Source organism: Eptatretus burgeri, chromosome 8 (assembly GCF_056783735.1).
Source record: "Eptatretus burgeri isolate ZD-2024b chromosome 8, Ebu_testis_v1, whole genome shotgun sequence".
Classification (NCBI taxonomy): domain Eukaryota; kingdom Metazoa; phylum Chordata; class Myxini; order Myxiniformes; family Myxinidae; genus Eptatretus; species Eptatretus burgeri.
Window position 1 is genome coordinate 10060200 of NC_140968.1, and position 25811 is coordinate 10086010.

The 25811-nt window shown below is 47.5% G+C and overlaps 1 long non-coding RNA gene across 2 annotated transcripts in view; it reads right to left on the reverse strand.

Moving 5' to 3' along the window:
* The window catches only part of LOC147021071 (uncharacterized), a 29709-nt gene extending 5027 nt beyond the window's left edge, over window positions 1–24682 (reverse strand). The window contains exons 1-3 of one of the 2 annotated variants that reach the window (XR_015060708.1): window positions 21901–24682; window positions 13723–13970; window positions 4305–4396 (exon numbers count right to left, since the gene is read on the reverse strand). This is a non-coding gene — a long non-coding RNA (uncharacterized LOC147021071). Of the gene's footprint in view, window positions 1–4304; window positions 4397–13722; window positions 13971–18241; window positions 18940–21900 lie in introns of those variants that run through there. The other variant, XR_015060709.1, reaches the window with a different exon arrangement.
* Window positions 24683–25811: the final 1129 nt, after the last annotated feature.

Sequence of the window (25811 nt, forward strand, 5' to 3'; positions counted from 1 at the left end):
TGGAGAGTGAGTGGGAGTGGAAGGAGGTATTTGGGAAACATGGGCTGAAGATGAGTATGGAGAAGATTGAGCTGAAAATATGTTTGAGTATCTCGGAGGAACAGTGACCGGGGATGGTAAGTCTGAGGCGGAGGTGCGGAGGAGGATTCAGGTGGGTGTGAATGTGTGGAGGAGGGTGGAGGGAGTGACGGCAGACAAAAAGATATCAAGAAAATTGAAAGGGAAGGTTTCGATGTCATGTGTAACGCCGGCCTACCTTTACGGTCTGAAGACGGTGGCACTGACAGAGGGGCAACAACAGAGGATGCATGTTTGCGAGAACAACTGGGTCAGGAGGACTGTGGGAGTGAAGAGGGTGGATAGGGGGAGGGCAGATGAACTGAGGAAGGAGGTTGGTGTGCAGATGAATTTCACGGGGAGATTGGTGAAATGCCGGCTGAGATGGACTGGATACTTGGTGCGGATGGGGGAATAGAGAATGGCAAAGAGAGCTGATAGATTGAGGGAGCAAGGAAGGAGGAAAAGAGATAGATCACGGTTGAGATGGGAGGATTGTGCGAGGAGGGATATCTGTAAGGTAGATGTGGTTGGAGAGTGGAGAGAGTTGGCTGAGGACAGAGGGCGTTGGAGAAGTATCGTGGTCAAGGCTCGGCAGGAGCGTGGTGCCATCAGACCTCGCCCCTTATAAAAGGATGAGGAGGAGGAGGAGGAGGAGGAGGAGGAGAAGATTACCATGGGTTGCAGACCATGTGACCTGCATGAAGAGATAGAAAATATATTTTGATCCCACACCATCACAGACAGGATAGTCAGCTTCATTGTCCCAAATGAAGAAATGGTGAGCTCTGGGATGACGCTGCCACCAAAACACTGGGGAAAACGATTTGATAGTCGGATCCCATTCCCTGTGGGATCCAATAGCTCACTCAGAGTAGTCAACACAATAACTATATCGGGATATCCTGCGGAACTCCATCAATTGTCACTTACCTTTAAATTAATTCGGTATTACATCTACGTGTTGCAAATGTAGCTGGTGTATAATGGAGCCAAGCTTTATCTCAAAACACAGTGATAATGACGATGACAATCATTAGTAAGAAGGACATCATTTTCATCGTCATCACAGCATCACCTGCTAATTAAACGGTGCTTTCGGTGAATGTCTCCCACGCGTTTCCCATTCACCCGAGGGTAACAGATTCCAATGCGTGGGGATGGAAGGACCTCATCTTGGTGCCAGGGATGGACCCACGTGATGGCATGCACTCCCATGATTGAAATGATGACAATTATAAACACAAGTAGTGATCTTGTTGTTGTTGTTGCGGATGGCAGCTTGGCTGCAGAGGAGCTATCATTTTGTCCGGGTGCCACGACGTCGTTGATGGTGTGCCCCGATACCACCAGTACACTGGTCCTCATTTCGCCGACCTCAGAAGGATGGCAGGCTGAGTCAACCCCGCCTGGTGTTAATTCAGTGGCCAACGGAGCTCGAGATCAGGACCCTAAGATCCCAAGCCAGCCACCATAACCACTAAACCAACACCAGGCTTTACGTGGTGATGAACGATCCGAAACAAAGGAAAATGGTTACACGTACAAGAGATACATCAAGACATTTACATCAACAGGCAACAAAACATGGTGTACACTCTGGTGTTGGTTTAGCTGTTAGGGTGTCTGGCTTGGGATCTTAGGGTCTCCGGTTTGAGCCCCTGTTGGCCGTTGAATGAACACCAGGTGAAGTTGACTGGGCCTGTCATTCTTCCAAGGTTTTTTATTTTTTTGTCTACCTTGTCGAGGCTCGTATGAGAGCTAACGCACAATGCACATCAAGGGGGGCATGAGACAAGAGGGGTGGGAGTGGGAAGGACAAAAGAGTGGGCAACAAAGACATTAGAAGATCTGTGGAAGGGAGAGGGATGGGGCGGGGAACATGGGGAATACAAGATGGACATTACAGGGACTTTCAGGAAGGAAAGCAGGGAATTTGAAGGAGGTGGGTTTGGGGTGGATTAACGGGGGTAGAAAAGATTGAGGATTTGGATGGGGAATGATAAGAGGTGGTGGTGAACAGCTGTTTTGAAGGTCTGGAGGGAAGAATGGGATTGAACAGAGTGAGGGAGTTTATTCCAGAGGCGGGAAAAAAAGAGGAATGAAAGAGTGAAGGTGAGCAGTGATTCGTGATTGTGGTAGTTTTACCAGAAGGGGGTTGTTGGCAGACCTTGAGTGCCCTGTGGAAATGTGGTGGGGACAAATCGCAGACACAGCAGGGGGGGCGAGGCTGGAGAGGAGTCGGTAGAAGACAGAAAGACCACCGACCTGCATGCAGTGAGAGAGTGAGAGGCCCAAAGACTCAGCCTCACCGCGGGAGATGCCAATGATCCAAAATGCCTTGGTTTCAAGAGCGTGAAGTCGAGAAAGGTGAGAGGCAGGAGCACCAGCCCAGAGGGGAGAGCAGTACTCCATCAGGCTGCAGATGAAAGCTTTGTATGTTGTCAGGAGCTCAGGTGGGCCGAGGAAGGACTTTGCACGACGGAGGATTCCCAGTCGGCGACTGGCTTTGGAGGCGAGGTTTGAAATGTGGCTTTCCGAGGAAAGGTCATGGCAGACAGTGAGACCCAGAACCTTGAAAGAAAGGACTTCTTCCAGAGGATTGTTGAGAAAGTGGAAGGGGGGGGGGGGAGGTTCCAAACGGTCCTTTCAGAGAGACATAGTGTGAGTGTGAGATTTGTCTGGATTGAAAGACATGTTCCACGTGTTGGACCAGTTTGTGATTTTATCCAGATCTGCAGTGAGCAAAGAAGCTGCTGCTTGCCGGTCTGAAGGATAACAGATGGTACGGCAGAGGGTGGAGTCATCAGCAAAGAGATATAGAGGATTTTCCAGAGAGTCGGAGAGATCGTTGATGAAAACCAGAAAAAGAACAGGGCCCAGAATGCTACCTTGAGGAACTCCAGCCTGGACAGGAAGGGGGGATGAGATAACTCCATTTAGGGCCACACGTTGGCTGGGACAGGAGAGGAAGTCTGTGAGCCATGAGTGGAGATGGCCTTGGATAGAGTGGAGATTGCCATAGGAAGAGAGTTTGGTGAACTGGGCAGGGTGCCAGAACGTGTCAAAAGCACGTGATATGTCCAGGGATATAGCTCCGATTTCATGTCCTGCATTGAGGATCTCCATCCATTGTTGGGAGAGCAGAAGCAGCATATCCAGGGTAGAGTGACCTGGTCTGAAATCAAGCCATTGGAGAAGAGGAAGGATTTAATGTCTGAAGCAATGATGGATTCCATAACCTTGGGGATGATTGGTAGAAGGCTGATTGGTCTGTAGTTGCAGGGATCTGTTTTTGCACCTTTTTATGCAGGGCAGTGATGTTTGTTGATTTCCAAACAGATGGCAGATGACCTTGAGCAAAGGAGAGGGTGAATAGAACAGAGAGAGGGTGAGCAAGAGCAGAGGAGCAGGTTTTTAGGACACGTGGGCTGATGCCGTCTGGACCGGTTACAGAATCTGAGTCGAGGTTTGACAGCAAGCTCTCCACCTTGTCAGGAGAAAAGGACACAGAGTCCAGGGACAGTTGGGTACAGAAAGCGATGGGTTTTGGACACAAGATTTCGATGCAAACACCATTGGTTTTAGGTTGGCAAAATGAGTACCAGTGTACTGGTAATCGCGGAACTGCATCAGCGACATTGCCGTGCCCTCACGCAATGATGCTACCCACAGCCAGGAAACATGGTTCAACTATCATGGCTACTCCACTCAATCAGAGATCAAACCTCCGGCAGAGATCGTCACACAGCGGCGACTTCACAATCCCCCACCAAGTCGTAGCACAACCCAATGTGTCCCTTTCGAAATGACGTCATGAACGTCATTTCGAAAAGGCCTTTGTGCAAGGTACTGTGCTGCGTATGCGTTCTCAGGAAACCCCCAAGGTAAGGCCAGCCATTGCATGGGCCGATTCCCTCTTTCATCATTTTAAACACTTTTGAGCAAACTAAAGAATCATACTAAGGGCAATTTTAAATTATTCTTCTTCTTCGCAGCCATCATTTTGTTGGAGCGCGATTGTGCCGCTGATGTTGTTCCCCTCTATCAGAACACTGGTACACATTCCGCCAATCTCGGAAGGATTACAGACCGAGTCAAGGTGAGCGACCCGAAACAATGGAGAAGCAGAGTAATTTTGTGTGCCGACAGACATCAAAGCCAGTACACCGGGAAAAATCACAGAACCATTGGAAAGCGTCCATAAATTAAAAAATAAATAAATGAAAATAATGCAGGTGAGTGACCTGAGACAATGGAGGAAGCAGGATCATTTTGTGTGCCGATGGACATCGAAGCCGATACACCAGGAGAAAATTACAGAACCGTCAGAAAGCATCTGTAAATGAAAACATAAATCAATGAAAAATCAAATGCAGGTGAGCGACTCAAGATAATGGGGAAGCACAATGTATAAGCAAATCCCACTCGCATATATATATATATATATATATATATATATATATATATATATATATATATATATATATATATATATATATATATATATATATATATATTTGTTGTTGTTGATTCGGCGGCGCTTAACAGCACTGCCGTCTCAGGGGTTATATCGCCGGCTAGTTCGGCACAGGTCTCGGGTCACGTGCCTCAGATCATGATACCAAAGTACCCCTGTACCTTGCCAGTTGGGGATATACACCCCGGCTACAGACTGGGCTTGATCAGAGACCGAGCGAAGTCTGCCGCAGTCCGTAGCCAGTTTTGTTTTAAATACAAATCGAGTGATTGTTCTTCAGCGAAACACGAATAAATTCAAGGCGGCAAATTTCGTATGAATCAGCCAGATTTATTGGGGAAACATCGGGGAACACGACACAAGCAAAGCATTCACGAAAACGTTATAATTAATCTATAACCCGTCCTTATCTAGGGAGCTACGGATACGGGTTTCGCAGGGAGGCCCCAGCAATATAAGCCTTAGGCCTGGACATGTATACAAGACATGGAGTACTTGGTGGTGCCTCATGGACGAGAGGAAAAGTGTCGAAGGCACGAATGCGGCTCGTGACAAGCCGATGTCGCCGGATTCGAGCACCCAGCGTGGCAAAATGGCGGCGATGTACTCCTATCGGCACGGCTCAGGCACGCAGCGTCGGTGCGTCCAGCCCCTGTGAGGTCGACGGCACAGGAGAGAAAGATCTATGGTGTGTTCCAGATGGATTTTCACAAGGTCCAGTTTGCAAATCCAGGCCTGGCCTCCACACCAGACTAGGCCAAATCTGGGTGTTGGACTCTGCAGGTGGATCGATGGGATGAAAAGTCGTGGTCGAGCTGTGCAGGGAGTAAGGACAGTCAGAGGCTTGTGGTTGGATTCAGGATGAACCTGGGGATGACCTGCATGCTGGATCCATGGCCAAGGAGGAACAGCTGATCAAGCCACTCCTCATAAAGCCGATCACAGACAGGAAAAGCAGTTCCTCTTGCCTTTCGGGGCGGTCCACCTCCGGGGACACATGATTGGTCCATCGTTCTAGTTTGCAACAGCTCTCCGCCAATGGGTTGCTGGCACGTCTTGTTGACTGACTCTCAGGGCGCTCGGTGGGGGCTGGTTAGGAGGGGGGGGAAGGAAAAAGAAAGCGCCTCTCGGTACACCACCACTGTATGAATACTGGACCGCCTGCTACACCTTCTGACACACATGTAACATTCGATTACCAAACAACCTGGCTAAACATGCATTTAAGGGGGGATCTAGGCTAATCCTATATTTAATAACCCAATAAGGGCCCACTTCCACAACAATATACATATATATAAGTTTATATATACTCCTCACATGCTCTTCGAGCCGAATAAAGCTGCATAAAGCAACCACGAAAGGCATGCGGTAAGTGTTTTGCTGTTTCCAACCGTTCCAAGAGTTCCTGCCACAGCTGTAAAGACATTCACCAATTGTATGTACATGAGAATCCCAATGCGACACACCCCCTCAGCTGCTGGACCGGTTTCATCGCTTGTTGGCGACAGCGACAGCGCAGACAGAAACATGCACCGCTGAGGCTCCCAAGCATGTACCACATGTAAATGTCAAAAGCAGTCAACATATAAATGAAAAACAAAGACCCACTCACGTCTCTCACCTACGAATGCAGGGAATAACCAATTAGCTCTCACCTAATTAATTAAACCCAGGTGGCGAGGATTATATAAATAAATCGACTCCTCCCACGCTCTTACCTGTGTAGCCTTCCATGGTTGCTTTTTGCAGCTTACTTCAGTTGGAATGGAAGCTTACCCCCCCCCCCACACCCACTACTTCTACGACTACTTTATTGTCAGCTCGACCTGAAAAAGTTTTTCTTTCATGAATCGGCCGTCCAATTGTGACGTTGATTTGGGAAGGGATTTGTAATTGGTTTGGAGTGTTTGCGATAACTTGCCTACTTTTCGCAAAAGACACCGCGGGGTTTTTCACCTCCACCAATGAACGACCAGTGCTGGCAGACCAGTCATCTGGATCAACATGCTCCTGATGGACGATGCACACGTTTGAGGTCGAGATTCAAACCCAAGATATAGACACATCAAATGTGAATGTACACTCCTCCACCAGGCCTACGATGCTCTAATAAAGAGGTTATTAGTCCCCTACTGGTTTCACCGGAGAGGACTACCGGACGAGAGGTTTGCCGCCCCTCCATCAGTCCGTCCCAGCTGTGGTTTTTCAGACTTTTCCCATATCCTTTAACATATTCAACTGAAACTTCGTAAATGGTATTAGTATGATAAGTTACAGCACAAGTTCGAGTTTCAGGATGTTTCGCCAATTTTTCACAGAGTTATGTCCTTTATCAACTTAGAAATATTGTTGTGGGTCAGGTATCGGTGGCGAGCATGACCGCTCGATGGAGCAGTAGGGTCGGCTCCACCGAACACCTGGAATTCAGATCGTTACCGTCGGATAACTCCGAAGGCACGGGTCCCTTACAGGACCGTGAATCGCCAATAAATAAACCGCGTGGGCACAGGGTTATTTGCCAAACTTCAAAATACCTAGAGGCCCACGTGGCGAGCTACCGAGGGATTCACACCCTCAAACGGGACGAGTCGTTACCGTGCTCGACCCGTGCGTAAACCGAGCGGATGGTTACCTAGGTCCCGTCGGTCCAAATGTACATCTGCAGCAGCAACGAAATTTTTTAAATCCACCAACACGCACCGTGCTAAACCAATGAAGGAAAGGACAGAAACGAGCTGAAACATTCAACAAATGGATATTTATTTACAATAGGTGGGGAAGGAACACATAAAGGGCAGAGTTAAACCGACTCGAAAGAATGCGAATAATGTACAGTGAAAGCACTTATACAGTTGCTACTTAAAGACGGGGCACCAGACACACACACACACACACACACACACACACACACACACACACACACACACACACACACACACACACACACACACACACACACACACACACACACACACACACACACACACACACACACACACACACACACACACACACACACGGAAACGGACCTTCCCGCCCTGTGCGGTTTGGCAGAGATGAGCGAACCAGGATGAGACCAACCGCGTCGAGACGAGACTAGACCAGCGTCGAGATGCGACGAGATCAGCGCCAGCGAGATGAAAGCAGATGGGGCGCAATCCTCGTCCTCGCGCTCGTCCCAACAACCACCACCCTCCTTTTTCAGGATGGAGGGGCTTCTTCTCCCGACCACTCGCCTCCCGATTGGTCGGACCCATCGCGCGATTCCATGGAGAAACTTGAAACTTGGCACGTGAGAAGCACTCCCCATGGGAAAGTGCGATTTTTTTTAATGATGTCATAGGTGGCTTTGTTATGACGTCATAATTGCACACGTCAAATGCTTTATCTGATCAGTATAAAAAACATTCGAGGGTCATCTAGGGCTAAATTGTAATTGGGAAAAAAAATTGATGATGTCATCGGTCACCTGGTTTTGCAGCCATATTGTTTTTAACATAAAACCTTCAATAATCTTCTCTGAAATGGCTGAACAGATCGAGGCAAAACTTTGCAGGTATGATCGCCTATCCACAAGGAACAAAACGTTCTCCAACTATGATGTCATACGTCACATGGTTTGGCAGCCGTATTAGATTTACCCTCAAACCTTTAAAAAAATCATCTTCTCCGGAGCAGCTTGACAGATTGAGAGAAAGCTTCACCCATATGTTCCCCAATCATTGGGGATACCAGGGTGTTCACAAAAAATTAATAGGTCACATGGTCTGGTAACCGTATCGGATTGAACGAAAATCTTTGAAAAATTCTTTCTCTTGAACTGCCTCATCAATCGACATGAAATGTCTTCAATTGTGATCTAGAAGTTGTGGGGAATATGTGTTTTAAATTTCAACCTGATCAGATGTGTGGTCTGGCAGCCAGAATTATTTATTTTTTTGAATTTATGTTCAGGGATGATGTCATAGATGGCTTTGTTATGATGTCATACTTGCATGCATCAAGCGCTTTATCTGATCAGTATGAAATTTTTTGAGGGTCATCTGGGATTAAATTGTGTGTGGGGCGGTGGGGGGGGGGGGGGAATTGATGATCTCTGCAACGGCTGAACAAATCAAGGTGAAACTTCACAGGTATAATCGCATATCCATGAGGAACAAAAAGTTGTCCACCTATGATGTCATAGTATAGGTCAAATGGTTTGGTACCTCTGATTTTTATGAAGAATAAACATTTTTAAATCTCCTTCTCCAGAACGGCTTGACAGATCGAGGGGAAACTTCACCCACATGTTTCCCAAACCTTGAGGAACACGTGGGTGAAGACCTCAAAACAGCCGGCAGGGGCTGCTTTTTTGACCTCCAACCCTCAACATGGAACAAGATGTCCAGAAGAACATGGAGAAAAAATTCAAATTTGTGTGGACAGTGGAGGGAAGCATACAGATAAATTCTAACTAAATTCTAACCGTGTGTATAGGGACCTTGAGGCCATTGTGAAGTTCGTGATCTGGAGGCACGTTCATCATTCTCCTCATTTTCGAATTTTTTTTTTCGTCTGCCGTGTGACGCAAACGGGTTCAGACGTCATCATAAAGCTGCACTCATTGAAATGCATCATAATAAATATCGTACTCGTGTATGCCGGTGTAATTGGTTCACTGGATTCCTTTATTTATAGAAAGGGTTGCTATGATTACAGAGCTCCGAGGTGGCCTATGTGTACGCGCATGCTCACCTGTTGGCTGTCTATATAGCTTGGATTCAATTCCTGATCCGCAGATATAAACCCGTCGGACTTGTGCTTCACAAGGACCGAGTTGCATCACAAAGTGTGTTGTTGGAGGGATGTTAAGTCGGCTGTCCCATCTGCTTGCATTCATTTGTGGATGCTAAAGATCCCACCCCGTTTTTGAAAAGTTGAGTAGGTGAGTTATCGGCTCCCACCCTCCTGAACAAATTGCTGGCATGACTACTCTGACTGGGAAGATGGTATGTCTCCGGTTAAAGCTTGGTAGTCCGGCAGTCCTCAATACCATTTCCAGAGTTTGGGATAAATCCCGTTGCTCGTTCGGGGTGGAGGTAGGAAGAAAGGTATCGGATCAATCCACCCACCCATGATTATTAAGTAGTACCCATCCATTTATTAAGAATGCTCCTCTCCCAACAAGGATGGAGGTCCTCACTGTTCAGACATGAGATCAGGGCCGTCTCTCTGGACATATCTCGAGCTTTTGATACAGTCTAGCATCCTGCCTTGCTCTCAATACTGTCTACCTCTGGAATCCAAGGCCAACTCCACTATTTGAATACTGACTTTGTCAACTCTCGTAGTCAACGTGCGGCTCTCAACGGAAGCCTTTCACCTCCTCTCCCTGTCAAGGCTGGAGGACCCCAAAGCAGTGTTCTCGGCCCCCATGTTATTCCTAATCTTCATCAATGACCTCACTGATTCTCTGGAAAGTCCTCTTTATCTCTTTACTGATGACCCCCCCCTCTCTGCTGTGACGTCCCTCATCCGTCTGACAGACAGGCAGCAGCCTCTCCCCTCTCCACAGACCTTGACAAAATCAGAAACTGGTCAAACACTTAGAACATGTCTTTCAATCCCGAGAAATCCTACACTCTCACCGAAAGGACCGTTCTGCCAACCCTCTCATCTACTTTCTCAACAATCCTCTCGAAGAGGCGTCGGAGTGGCGACCCATCCAGGATTGTGCCCAATAGCCCAGGACACTGCTTTAGCGGCACCGACGCTCTGTGTAGAGTATGGTCCGAATGGATGGATAGCTTTTCCACGAACCTTGAGTATATGGTGAAAAATAAAATAAAATAAAAGTGCAAATATTGTGGAATTTCTTTGAACCCCCCCCCCCCACCACCCACCTCTCTCTCTGGTTCCTCTCTTAGTGGGGAAACTTAGCATAACAATTGTGCATTTTGTGAGGAAAGCACCAAATTTGGCACACTAGTAGCCTATCGTATTATGAACAGATTTGGATATTGGGCCATCTCAAAATTTTTGATGGCAGTGGAAAATGGCTGCCACAGCAATCAGCGGCTAAATTTGAGATGGCCCAATATCCAAATCTGTTCATAATATGATAGGTACTAGTGTGCCAAATTTGGTGCTTTCCTCACAAAATGCACAATTGTTATGCTATATTTAGCTAAGTTGCCCCACTATCTCTCTCTGGTTCCTCTGGTGTCTGTCTGTCTGTCTGTCTGTCTGTCTCTCTCTCTGTGCGTGTGTGTTGTTCCCCCTCCCTCTTTAAAAAAATATATACATGTGTGTGATGAATCACTACATACTATATATATATATATATATATATATATATATATATATATATATATATATATATATATATATATATATATATATATATATATATATATTACATAAAGGTACATGTAATATAATTACATAGCTATATGTGGTGAGTCACCACATACCATATATACGAGCAAGGTACCCGTGCTATGCACGAGAGGGAGGGAGCCCGTAAGCAAACACACAATGCGAAAACAGCGAAAGCCAAACCATGAACAGATACATTCCACATTCCTGTAACACCTACAATCGAAAGTTAGGCACGGATAGCTTGTTCGTGAATGCCTTGGGCAAAACACTTACTGCAGCTGTCCCCAACAGGTGTGAAGTCGACGTTAATGCCGAATCCGCGAATGTTAGCAAATAGCAAATTAACTCTCCACCATTAATCTATCTATTATTCCAGCAATGTCTGTCTGTCTGTCTGTCTGTCTGTCTGTCTGTCTCTCTCTCTCTCTCTCTGTGACCGTTGTTTCTCCACAACCACAGGTCCGATCTAATTGAAACTTGCCAGGTATATTGCTGGGGACCTGAGGATGTGCCTTTTCAAGGTTTGATATTAATCGGACAAGTGGTTCCCAAGTTATGGCCATTTATTTACCAAACCAATGACAGTACACGGTGCTATGACGTCACAATTGACATCACAATTCTTGTTCTTTTATTTTATATTTTTTTTGCACGTACTGCCACGCACGTACGGGCATGCACTAGTATACCAAAATACAAGATTACAAACACTCGTGAGGTAAACGAAGAGAAACACCATTCTGAGGTCACTTCCGGATCGGGAGCAGCTTCTTCCGGATCGAAACCCAAAATCATACTCGTAATGAGGTCTTTATGAAACCTCCCACCCACCTAAGGACATCCGCAAGAACCCTAAAACGTTCCACAGAAGGATTTGGCGGGGGGCGAGCCCCAAAACTAAGGCAGTAGTTCAGGGTCGGACGGACAGACAGACGGACGGACAATCTGGTAAGCGACATGGGTGGTCGCTACATAATTGTATACTAGTCATACAGTTTTTGACGGATCGGGCTGAAATTTTTTGACAAAGAGGTTGATTATATAGTGCGCATAAAAGCGTGGAAGGCGATTTTTGATTTTCGAAAAAAAAATAATATAAAAATATTTTTCGGATTTTTTTCAAAAAATTCAAAGTCCCGTTGCTTGGCAACGGTGGCATCCATAGCAACGGTGCTCAAAAGCATACAACTAGATCCTGGTATGAACCTACCAGTCAAGTTTCATCAAAATTGGTTGACTCCTCTGGCCTCCAGAGCTGTCCATTACATACAAACAGACAGACAGACGGACGGACACTCCTGCTCGGTGGGGTTCGAGTCATGAGTGTGTGACACAGCCGTGACGGTCCAACGGTCCAAATCCACACAAATACCCGTCCCGCAAGCCCTCCCCGTGTGTGCCATTTCATCCGAGTCTCACATCCTCGTCAGAGCTTCTTCCGCGGGATGTGTATTTATACATTAAGCACACAACCGACACGTAGGGGCGAAAATAATGGTCCAACACGACCCCTCCCTGTGGTTCACACGTGGTGCGAGTGCTGCACCCGCCGCAGGACCGAACCCTTCAATTTGTGCCTGGATCCCATGGCGTGTGCTGTTAAATTTACAGCTCACCCCACTCGCTCGCCCACCCAAACGCAGGGAGTGACGGCAATTAAATGCGTGTCTCGCGCGAACAATGGACGCCTCTTGTTCCCTGCCAAAGGTCCTATTTATTTATTTTCCATGTCGAGGGATGGCGGATTACCGGAGAAACGCTCCTGAGGACCGTCGAGATATCCAATGGAAGATCCATCTATTTTTAACCTACAAACACCCACTGTGTGGAGAGCTCCAATTGTGACGTCATCGTCCTCCCTCTCGTTTTTCATGTTCTCGGTGCAGCCCCCTCCGTTCGTACGTAATAAATAGACCCGGCGGTGGGGTCGGAATATCGGGGAAAATAAAAAAAACCTCACATTTGTGTGGAAAGATAGCTCGACCTCCTTGTTCGGAAGGACGAGGTGAACTCGTCGTGGATTGTATCCACCTGGTGTGAGGTGTGTGTGTGTGTGCGTCCTTCCGATTCAAAGACTTTATTACGTACGCAAATTTGTAAGGATGAATCTTCTTCACCTCGACGCTCACCCCCGACGCGGTGCAATAACGAGGGAGGGTACGCATCATGGAGTACGTTCCCTTGTAAGTACGACGTGGGTGATTGATGTTATTGTAACCGCGATGGTTAAACAAAACATGGTGACCTTTGAAATGGCATTCCCGCGCTTCTGATCCCATGCAAGCCACGGCAAGCTCGGGCATGGGTTGCACCGAGGGTTGGTTTGGGGGGGGGGGGGTTGGTTGGTTGGGGGTGGGGGCGCAGGCAGGCCGGCAGGGGGTATGTGCGTGGGGTTGTGCAGTTCCCCCAAAGCACCAAAGGGCAGGAGAGCCTATGGGGGAGCTTGTGGAGTCGCGGTGGAGGTGGGGTCACCTGGGAGGTTGTCTAGGGTGATCGGGTGGAGGTGGCGGGGATGATCAGGGTAATGGAGGGAGGGTGGAGGCCATGACGGGGATCCACGCAGCAGACGGGAACCTCCCCGCATGGCTCCAACCTCAGGGTGGTGCTTGGAGAGACGGACGAAGAGGCACGTTTGTCTTGGCTAAGATCCAGGCAAGGTAATGGTTGCTGGGAAATTTCAGTTGTTCGGGTTAAGGATGGGGCTGGTAATTAGATCGCTGTACGAGCCCTTTTTGATCCCCGCCATGTAAGCAAAATCTGCATCTCAAACTAAATAAAGAACAATGTTTGAAAGTTCACACGAGACCATAAAACCCGACCTTTAACATCAAATATGAAACGAGCCTGGTGTTGGCTCAGTGGTTGGGGTGGTGGCTTGAGATCCTTCGTTGGCTCATTGGTTGGGGTGGCGGCTTGGGGTCCTAGGGTCCTGAGTTCAAGCCCCGTTGGCCGCTGAATTAATACACCAGGGGGTTGACTCAGCCAGTCATCCTTCCAGGGCTGGATTTAGACATGTGGTGGCCCTTGGGCAGCCTTTAGTAGTGGAGGCTCACCATAACTTGGAATACTAAAAAGGTGACAAGACATATTTACAGTCAGTCATCCATAAAGTATATTTTTCAAGAACAAAGAATCTGAACTTCAATATAAAATAGAGAATGAGATAAGATGAATATCTTACATCTGTTCCACTAACTACCAACTACCATTCAGGCACTCACAAATACATTTTTCCTTACAATTTTTTTTTCATGAAATATGTGGAGGCCCCCTGGTTGTGGAGGCCCCTGGGCAACTGCCCACCTTGCCCATGCCTAAATCCGGCCCTGCATCCTTCCGAGGTCGGCGAAATGAGTACCAGTTCCAGTGTGTTTACTGGTAGAGGGGCACTGCATCAGCGAAACAGTCGCACTTCAAGAAATGATAGCTACCCCGGCATCTAAGCTGCCATACAACCACCACCAAATATGAAACCATAACAACTCATTGGAATGTCAAACTAAAACCAAACTTAAAAAAAAATTCAAATCAAACTCTAAAAGCAGACCCAGTGTCTAAAATAAACCTTAAACCCACAAAACCTGAATCCACAGTAACCCAAATATAATCCCCAAAAGGTAACCTGAAATTCAATATATAACAAGGAAAGATGACTGCTCACTCACTCCCAAAGGAAACCACCCAAAGTGACCAGAAACCCAAAGTGAACAGTCACATCAAACTGGAAGGGCACTCGGTGGAGCGGAGCGCGTACCTCCACCGGGCTGGACAGGTTACGTTTACCAACCGACCGATAGGCCGGATCTGGATTCGAACCTGAACCCAAATCTAATCTGCTTGTTTTTGTCAATGAACCAACTCGTCCACCAAGGTTCGTCCGAATCCGTCCACAACTTTTTTTCAGATGTCGTGCGATATTGTTACGGATTTGGAAACATTGCGCGCACAAGCAGCCAGGGTCCCCGTAGTTCAGTTATTTCGATAAGTATGTATTTATAGTTAGAATCCATCCCCGATGTCTAATGGGAATTACATGTGTGGGCTACGAGTTATTTTATAGTCAGGTTTATTACATCCTCATCAACTACAACTACAACTACAACTACAAAACAACCCTCACTCGACCCGGTCGCCATTACGCACGTGTTCGGGACCACGGACGTGGGCGGAGGCTTCGTCACCTCAAGGCTGGCTCCGCCTTAGCCAGATGGAGTGTTCGGCCCGACCAATGAAGGGCCGCCACGAGTCGTCCGACAACCCCTCGTCCAATCAGGAGGCGAGTGGCAAGGGAAAGAGACCCCTCCCACCTCAGAAGAGTCGAGTGGTTGTCAGGACGAGTGTGTTCTGGAGTGATCGTGGCGATAGCGGTCTGCGGTCTTGGTCTCGATTAGCGGTCGGCGGTCGTGGTTCGAGCGGTCTGCGGCCCTTTGCGGTGGATTCTCGTGGTAGTGGCGGCCGAGCTGCAGGGGACGTGGGTCGTGGACTTCGGGTCGTGGGTTCGAGTCCCACCGTGGTGGTTCGGAGTCTGTGTGACCGCACGAGGTGGGAAGGTACCCCCGGCCTGGCTCTACCGAATAAAGACCCATGGGGTCCAGTTTATTTTGGTGTGTGTGTGTGTGTGTGTGTGTGTGTGTGTGTGTGTGTGTGTGTGTGTGTGTGTGTGTGTGTGTGTGTGTGTGTGTGTGTGTGTGTGTGTGTGTGTTCGTGGGCCCCGTCTGTAAGTAGAATTGTATGCGTTTTCCTTTCATTGTATATTACATTTCTTTATTTGTGATAACTCTGTTCTGTGTCTCCCCTCCCCGATTATTCTTTGTAAAATAAACCCGTTAAATGTACCAGCTCGTTTTCTGTGCTTTCTCCCATTGACCTAGCAAGGTGCGTATTGAGAAAGAGTAAAGCCGTTCGTGCCGTAAATTGTTCATTTGGTCAGGCGTGGCTTTGGTAACTTCCGCTCGGTTACGCCGGATCCGAGTCGGTGATGACGACTCGATTTGGACAAAGTCGGCCGAGGGTGTGGTTTCCCCGGTAGTTGGATGGCATGAGTACTTAGGTAAATTGAAATTAGACAAGTGGACCCTTCCTCACGCCGAAGTATTGGCGACCACGGTCCGCGAAGGGACCCGTGAACTCTCAGACTTATCCGAGAGTCACGACCTAAATTCCGGGTGTTTGGTGGGAGACGACTCCACTGCTCCACCTTGTGGTCGTTTATCGCCAACGAACCCCGGCCCACAACAATATGTCCTTTTTGGTCCCGTCTCTCAGTGGTTAAAATATTCACTTTGAAAATTAAAAAAAATTCTCTTTTCCGGATCTGTATCCGGATCTTCACCAAAATCGAATCAATTCGTCCTTGTCACGCACTCAACCTGTCCACTAAATTTACTCTGAATCCGTCCGCAACTTTTTGAGATATCCTGCTCACAGCCAAACAAATAAGGTGGTAGGCAGTACCCTGACAGGTATGACGAAAATCACACAAATGACGTCACAGTCACCTTGACCTTTCACATATATAACATTGGCAGCCTTACTTTTTCCTTTCGGAATCCTCTGGTAAAGTTTGACGAAGATAGCTGAAAGTGTTTGCGAGTTATCGCACTCATAGTAAATACCGAGTCGAGCTGTGCCGTGCCGTGCCGAGCCGAGCCGTGCTACAAGCAAACGAGACAGATCGACAGATGACAAAATTAAAAAAAGTTGTCACCACAGACAGACAGGGGTTGAAAACATTACCTCCATCCACCTTCGGTGATGGAGGTAATAAAATTCAAACAAAAACCCAATGTCAGTCTTGACTCTCTCGGACATGGTTCACAACACATGGTCCAACAGGATGGTGGAGACGTGTGAACCAACCTTTGAGTGGTCTATCTGGGTGGGTTCGATTTACGACCCCCTCCTGCACACTGTCGGATTGATGCTTCTCAGACAATTTGTTGCATTGCAAAGTGCAGCGTCCGTTGGATGGACGTTAAGCTGGGTGTCCAGCCTGTTAGCATTAGCTGTTGGATGTTCAAGATCTCACCAAGTCTTTTGCTGAACTCGCACAATCCAGGCTCACTGCTCACCTCTACTCATTTGTTCCTCCTTTGTCTCACCCCTGGAACCAACTTCCCCTGCCTGTCGAGTCCAATTCTTCCCTCCAGGGCTTCAAGAAAGCTGTTCACCACTACTTCAGGTCATCCCCCATCCATACTCATGATCTTTTCTACCCCCAAATGACCCCATTCCCAAGGTTTGTTCCTTTTCCGTTTCATACCAACTTCCCCTCTTCTTGCTGTGTGTATGGGGAGAATGATACCCCCATATCTCGTCGTCGTCCCCCCCATCCCTATACTCTGCTGTTGGTGTCCCCGCCCTTTCCATTTCTGCTCCAGCTCTTCCATGAGCCTCGATCATGTGTACAAAAAAAGTTGGACTGCATACATATTTCAAACATTCCTCCAGTGTAATGTCCAATGTATTACAAACTTAAAACACTCATAACTTCTCGATCCACAAATGCCCGAGACCGGTGAAAGTACCGGTCAGCCATTTCTCTCTGGTTGCCAGACATCATGGAAGATGTGGGGGGTTTTTGTACAATCTGTCGGCAATTCAGAGCGTGTAAATGGTGCTTGATGTCTGTGATCAATGATGAAAAACATTATCACAGAATAAGGCAAAAGGCAAGCAAGTACCTATTAGGACGACCAAGCTGTTAGGTCATCAAGGTCATCGTTGGATTACTCTAATAATCATAATTCAGACCCATTTTACTCTATACGTAAGCAACATCACATGATGTCATTAACTTGATGCAAACTCACCCAATGGGCTGGTTTGGAAATTGGGGGGGGGGGGGCGGGGGGAGCAGTGGTGACGGTCGTTGAGAGTCATGGGGTGTGGGAGGGTGGGGTGAGGATTTAACGAGGGAACAAACCAACCGCCCATATGACTGAGTGCAGGTACAAGATTACAGGTGAAGCAGGTCCGCAAGGCGCCTTGCAAGTCTAAACAGCCCCGACCTTAAGCTACCACTCTCGGGGCGGCACTTACGTGATGCTTCTAACGACCACCCAGCGCCACCCATGGAAAAATCGAAGTATAATGCAGTGGCACGTCGCAGGGTATTCCTTTCGTTTACTCATCTTTCATGAATCTATGGTTCACTCAACACATTTACATTCCATTTACTCTGCTGTAACTTACACTTAATATCCAGAGCAATTCAATTTCTTGCCAAGTTCGAGGTAGTCCTAAATTACCTGGCCAAGAGTGGATCACCTGTTTAAAGGTAGCTACAAGGAACCCAAGACCAGACAACTCGGAACACTCCCCAGTGAAATGTCCTACCGCCCTTTTGTACGATGACGCTGAAGGCTTCGAATATCCACACGAACAGGGGTAGGTCGCATCCGGTTCTGCCACCCTGGTCTGTCAGCACTTGGGCATGGAAGTCGCACCTGTAATCCACTGAATGTTTCATATTTTTGCTTTCATTCAGTTCATTCTCATTTTCACAGATTGTCCTCATTGTCATCGATTCGAGGATCAAACCTACTCATCCTGGGAAGTGAAAAAACGTAAAAATAAATAAATAAAAAAATTAAAAAAGCAGCACGTCCTGAGCCAATGATATTCATTCCTCAGTAAACATATTATTGAATTCCCCATTGTCATTGTGGGATTTTTCAACCTGAAAAGACAAATCGCCATCAAGGACGAACCACATGTAGTTGGCATCTCCCCCGCGATGACGCCAGAGCACAAAGCCTGTTGCTTTAATGACGCGGACAGGTTGGTGGTCCATTTGGTCGAGCTCCTTCTCTCCCTCCTGATGCAGTCCAAGATGACTACCCTCCTCAACTCGTATATTCCTCTTTTCTCCCGTTTGTGGAACGACCTTCCTGGGGTATTCCAATTCCACTCTTCACTACAGCACTTCAAGTTTACGGTACACCACCATCTCATGTCATACCCATCCATCCCCATGCTCCTATCCACCAACCTTGGTGATGTGATTGTCAGAGATATTATAACCCAGCACTATAACTTGCAGGTTAATCACCCCCCCACCACCCCTGCTCACTCCCCCACCCCTGCCTCCTCAATCCCTTGTGCGTTTTGTCCAACTGCCGCCCCATGACCCGATTGTCAGTTCATTGCCTTTTTTACCCTCCGTCTCTTCGCTTTTCTATGATCACACTGTTGTGGAAATGATTTATAGGGGTTAACATTGCTTAGCATAGTTTACTTATCTCCGTATTAAATGTACCAGAATAAGCGTGAGGTGATGCATTCATGATATACGATACGCGTTGCTTTATGTATAGACAGACGTCATCCACCCTCCCTAATGTGTGTCTAAAAACAAACCGTCCCTTTAAAACCTTTAATATTATACCCTCTGCAATCTGTCTTTTGTCCTTTAAAGCATCTGGGTAGTCCATGAAGCTCTAGTCTGTGCGGGAAACCTGAGCTCCAGTCGGCATAAGGTAGGGGGATGACCTTCCCAAAGTGACAAGTATGAGGGGGGGAGGGGGAAGCCCTCCATCCATCAAACACACCTTTCGGCCAATCAATGGTGAACGAGAGGGGAGGGATGCCGGATGTCACTTGCAGCGAGGACAAATTAGACGCCCAGACTCAACCTGTGCGAAAGGTTCCACTGAGTCTGCGGAGCTGCCGCACTAAGCCACACCCTACCCAGCCAGCCACACCTGTCCATCTACTCACAAGCACTGGGGCGACGTGCTGACCGTAACCTGCTGCAAAAACACAACTGGGCTGATACCCTGCATCGGTACCCTGCTGTGTCTCACTGACACAGCAAGGGTATTTCTGTCTTATCCACCTCCATCTGTTGTCGATCTCTCGTGGTATGGCTGAGGCCTTAATGTTAAATAAGTAACATTCCTGATCGTTTCATTGCTCGCTCCGTGAGAATGTATCGGTGGAGGGTTAAGGGGTTTTGTTGTTCACTATAATTGCTATTGATGTTGCTTCATGTGTTCCCATCCCCCGTGAGACCATTCATCATTAAACCGACGTGGTCTTGGGGTGAAGTTAGGGGGTCGAGATCTTGATTGCAATTTGGCACGTTCGTTAAAGGACTGATTGGGTACGGGCGACCAACGCCCATAACAGGACCGTGTTGTGTGCCTCATCGACTCTGCTCGACTGTTAAAATTGGGAGATCAGGTGCATGGCACCAAATTAGCACGACACATCGGCTGGCTCAGTGGTCCCATTAACATGGTATCGTGGCAATCGACACGTGTTCCAGCTTGGGCCAAGGAACCAATCGGCCGTTGCAGCTGCTTTTGACACGGCTCGCTGGGATTCATACTGGGACATTGGGATGACCCGCGGATAAAACAATACATTTTCTAGATTTAAAAAAGTGTATTAAATAAAATAAATCTGTTTGCTGGGGACTTTAAGCCATGAAAACCAGCTTTATGCTGCAAAGCAGATGAATCTTGGCATCGCTCCTCACAGAAATCATTTGACATACGTATTTTAAACGAGCAGACACAACCCGTCACTTCGCTGATGAGAACCTTGGGGGGGGGGGAGAGGAGGGAGAGAGAGGGGTGGGAGAGAAAGAGAGAGGGGGGTAGGAGGGAGAGAGAGTGAGAGAGAGAGGGAAGGGAGAGAAAGAGAGAGGGGAGGGTGGGGGAGAGAGAGAGAGAGAGAGAGAGAGAGAGAGAGGAGGGAGAGAGAGGGAGAGGAGGGAGGAGAGAGAGAGGGAGAGGGGGGATGGAGAGAGGGGAGAGAGGGGGAGGAGAGAGGGGAGAGAGGGGGAGGAGAGAGGGGAGAGAGGGGAGGAGAGAGGGGAGGAGAGAGGGGAGGAGAGAGGGGAGAGAGGGGGGAGGAGAGAGGGGAGAGAGGGGGAGAGGGGGAGGAGAGAGGGGAGAGAGGGGGAGGAGAGAGAGGAGAGAGGGGGAGGAGAGAGGGAGAGAGAGGGGGGAGGAGAGAGGGGAGAGAGAGGGGAGGAGAGAGGGGAGAGAGAGGGGGAGGAGAGAGAGGAGAGAGAGGGGAGGAGAGAGAGGAGAGAGAGGGGGAGGAGAGAGAGGAGAGAGAGGGGGAGGAGAGAGAGGAGAGAGAGGGGGAGGAGAGAGAGGAGAGAGAGGGGGAGGAGAGAGGAGAGAGAGGGGGAGGAGAGAGAGGGGAGAGAGGGGGAGGAGAGAGGGGAGAGAGGGGGAGGAGAGAGGGGAGAGAGGGGGAGGAGAGAGGGGAGAGAGGGGGAGGAGAGAGGGAGAGAGGGGGAGGAGAGAGGGAGAGAGGGGGAGGAGAGAGGGAGAGAGGGGGAGGAGAGAGGGGAGAGAGGGGGAGGAGAGAGGGGAGAGAGGGGGAGGAGAGAGGGGAGAGAGGGGGAGGAGAGAGGGGAGGAGAGAGGGGAGAGAAGAAGAAGAAGAGAGAACAAGAAGAAGAGAAGAAGAAGAAGAAAGAAGAAGAAGAAGAAAGAAGAAGAAAGAGAGAGAAGAAGAAAAAGAGAGAAGAAGAAGAAGAAAGAAGAGGAAAAAGAGGGGACAAGAAGAAGAGAGAAGAAGAAGAAGAAGAGAGAAGAAGAAGAAGAAGAGAGGAGAAGAAGAAGAGAGGAGAAGAAGAAGAGAGGAGAAGAAGAAGAGAGGAGAAGAAGAAGAGAGGAGAAGAAGAAGAGAGGAGAAGAAGAAGAGAAGAGAGAAGAGAGAAGAGAGAAGAGAGAAGAGAGAAGAGAGGAGAGAGAGAGGAGAGAGAGAGGAGAGAGAGAGGAGAGAGAGAGGAGAGAGAGATGATTGGATTTGTACAGATATATACATATTGTTGTTACAGTTTTAACTTTTCGGAGGTAACGTAGTTAAATTTAGTATAACTAGTGCATGCCCATACGTGCGTGGCCGTACGTGCAAAAAATAAAAATGAAAAACTTTCAAACCGCGAGCCAGAAACAACAAACACACAGGCCGTTCCTTCGCTCTCGCGACAACCACACTTCCACGCACAGAGTTAATGAAACTCAAGTTTACCTCCCCGTCTTTGCTTTCCATGACATTCGCTGCCATGTTACCGGCACGGCCCGTGACGTCATCGTCGGCCGGTCGCCGTTCCTTCACTCTCGTAAACGACGACTGGATTGGGCCATTGTGTTTTTCTATAAATGTGCATAAGAAATCGCGAAATCATTAGAATACACAAAGTCAATCAAATTTTGTCTCCTACTTGCTTATTTTCGATCGTCAGTTATTGCGTGTTTAAAAATTTACTTCCTGGTTCGGAGCATACCGGCTCACTCTGATGTTACCGAAATTTATACACCGTCTTATATGAAAACGATCATAACTTGAGGCATTGTGTTTATCTATAAATGCGCATAAGAAATCAAGAAATTATTAGAATACACGAAGTCATCATTATCCGGAAGTCCGTACGTTGTAACCCGTAATGGGGAACGTGGCTGAGGATCTCCTCCCCATCGGCCACACCCACGCAGCAACGTGTCCTGTCACTGGTTGGTAAATAAATGGCCGTAACTTTGGAAGCACTTGTCCGATTAATAACAAACCTTGAAAAGGCACATCCTCAGGTCCCCAGCAATATTGTTGGCAAGTTTCATTTATATCAGACCAGTGGTTGTCGAGAAACAGCGGTCAAAGACACACACACACACACACACACACACACACACACACACACACACACACACACACACACACACACACACACACACACACACACACACACACACACACACACACTGCTGGAATTATAGATAGTTGATGGTTATTTTATGGTATTTCTTCAGTTTAGCATACTGTATTGCATCTGAGTAGACATGCATCGCATCCAGAATGTTCTTTTCACATCCAACACACTTCTCTTTAGACATTTCTCACACCTCTCAGCACAGGATTCACCCAGTTTAGACTGTCAACTATCTCTCCATCCCACGCTCAACCCTCAAACCCGGTTAGAACCAGTCTGGGGTACATCTGTCAGCGCTGCATCCTAGGTGAACAGTGAGTCTTAATTGACCCATGACAGCACGCCAAAACCTGGATTCAAAAAAACCCTACATCCCTCAACCCATGGGGCCAATCTCAAGATGCCACCAGACATCGGGGCTCTTACGTGCCAATCAGGTGAGACAAGGAATCCCTGACCCCCGCGATGACTCTGTGATGCTAGGTGAATGAAATCAGTGAGGGCCGTGTGGAGAGGGAAGAAGATGTAATGGAAGGGGGAGCATATGAGCTTTTTCTGGTGTTGGTTTGCCAATTGGTCTTCAGAGTCTGGTCGTCGGCTCATCTTTGGGTCCAGTCTTATGTCTTGAAGCTAACCTTATGTCCTAACCTTATAGCCCGGGGTCCTCACTGCACTAGTCATCTTTCCTGGAGTGTGCGGTGGGAATTGGTGGCTCGGAGATGCACTGAGCGGGGCAAGGGCTGTGGTGAGGAGGACCAGGACCAAGAGATTCATTGTGCCAAATTTATTGGGCAGTGTTAGCTCAGCCAAGATGACGCAAGGTATGAAGGAGCATGACCAATCCCCAAATTCTTCTCTTTCTCTCTCCTTTCATTGTCTCGGATGATTGATGGGCACCCGATGTAAAGTGTAAGTTCACTGCTTTAGGAATCTGAGGGTGCGTATGTGCACGTAGGGGATAAGTGGGAATGTTATTGCCTGTACATAAATGCTTTGTGAATTGCTTGTTTTTAAATACATGCTTGCTTTTATAAATGTGTGAAAATCTTCAAAACATGGTTAAAACACATTTGTGCCTTGATTACCTCTGCCACGAAGGTGAAGGAGGTAATGCTTTCACCTCTTTCTGTCTGTCTGTCTCTCTGTTTGTGTACAGGATATCTCAAAAAGTTGTGGAATGATTCAGACAAAACTTAGTGGACAGGTTGGTTTTGTCGCAAGGATGAATTGATTAGATTTTGGTGAAGATCCAAATCCGGATCGGGATATGAGAATTATTTAATTTATAAAGTAATTCTTCACCATTGAGAGATGGGGGCAAAAAAACGATAGAGCACTGTATAGCATGATGTTTCCTAAATGTATTAGGCCCGATATGTTCTCGTGGATCAGGCATTACGTGGCGGAGGTATGCGCTCCACCGAGTGCCCTTCAAGTTCGTCCTGTTTTCCTGACAGAGGCGTATGTCAACTCATGATTGGTTGGAACTGCCCAAGAGATTGGGCAATAGATATGCATGCAACACGTGACTGATCTACGGTAGATTTCCTGCTCGGCCAATCAATCAATTAAGATCTGTCACGTGACTATCGGCACGATACTTGTTCGTAATGATAACCTCACAGGTAACGGTAGCATGGCTTTGGACCTGGGAGCCGGCTTGCGGTTAACAGTACGCAAGGCGATTATGGTACACTATGTCTGAGGCCTCCCCTGGTACACTATGCTTCAGGTAACCGCAAATATCGAAGTCAGGTGGGTTGAAGACCGCATAACAGAATGGGGCTCCCATTCAACATCTGTCCTTGAGATCATTCGATCAATGAATTTCTGTTGTCGCCAGGTCAGGTATGAGAGCATGCGCCAGAGCAGCGCGTCGCTGCATCCACGCAATCCACACAACCACTTGTTGTAGCCACTGTATCGATATGTTGGAACTGTTAGTTTTTGCTTCACTTGTACATGATATGGGTACCTTTTAGTTCCTGCTTCAAAATTAATTATGAACTTGATAAAGACAAGTTAAATTATTGAGATCAATGATGCAACAATATCCTGGGGCTCCTCAAAACTGCTTCATGGACCGCTTCAATATTTTCTCGTGATCTTTCAATCCTCGGGCGACCAGACTTTGAGCAATTAAAATTTTCTACTGTCCTGTGGGACATAAACCTCTTCATCAATTAGAAATAGCAGACTTATCTGGTCTCAAACTTCTTTCTGAATCGTGTTCGAGTCTGTTAAAATGACTTTGTGGCAAAGTAAGACTCCCCCATAAAGATCCTTTGTTCAGTTGTCCATGCCATCTTCAAAATTTGCTGCACGACTCTCTGATGTTTGCAGTTTTTCCTCCAACCGATGCTTCAAACAAATCTGCGATAGAAAATTTTTGTATTAAATAATAAAAATTTCACATACCTTTTATAAGGTTGCAGTTTTTAATGAAACACTATGTAGTTTAGCATGCTTGAAAAAAAATATTGTTGTAGCTGTGCGGGTTCGTTCCTGGAGGGTTGCTCAAACCCTTTTTGATTTTGACAAATTTGATTTTGATTTTGACAAATTTGATTTTGACAAATTTCCCTGACAATATCTGCTGCTCTTCCTTCGCTCCAATTGGTTCTTCTGACCACGTCCTTATTAAAGTGGACATCTCTCTGGCTGTTATCAGAGAACCACCTCACCGCCGTCGAGTCTGGCATTTCACTCAAGCCGACTGGCAGGGTCTCCGAGCAGCCATCAAACTTACAGACTGGTCTCCTATCACTACTTTCTCAAACATCAACTCATCCTGGGAATTCTTTCAAAGAAACTTGCTCTCCCTCATGCACAGATTTATCCCCTCTCGTGTTCAGTTGTCTTACCCTTCCTCCCGCCCTTGGTTTACTGAAGCTTGTGGCGAGGCAGTTGTCCTGAAACAACTTGCCTTTGCCTCATGGAAAGCAAACCCAACTGAGGGCAATCTCAGTTCTTTCCACAAAGCTCGGAACAAGTGTGTATCTACCCTCAGGAGAGCCAGAAAACAACATCTTTCTCATCTCAAGTCTGAACTCTCAAACCTCTCTCCCTCCTCAAAATCCTGGTGGCGTTTAATCAAATCTGTTTCTGGTGTATGTTCCCCTCCATCCCCTCCCTTACCTCAAATGGCCGCACTGCTGATTCCACACGTGATAAAGCTGAATGTCTAAACTACGGTGTTTGCAGCTAAATCTTGTGTCCCAAACCCATCACTATC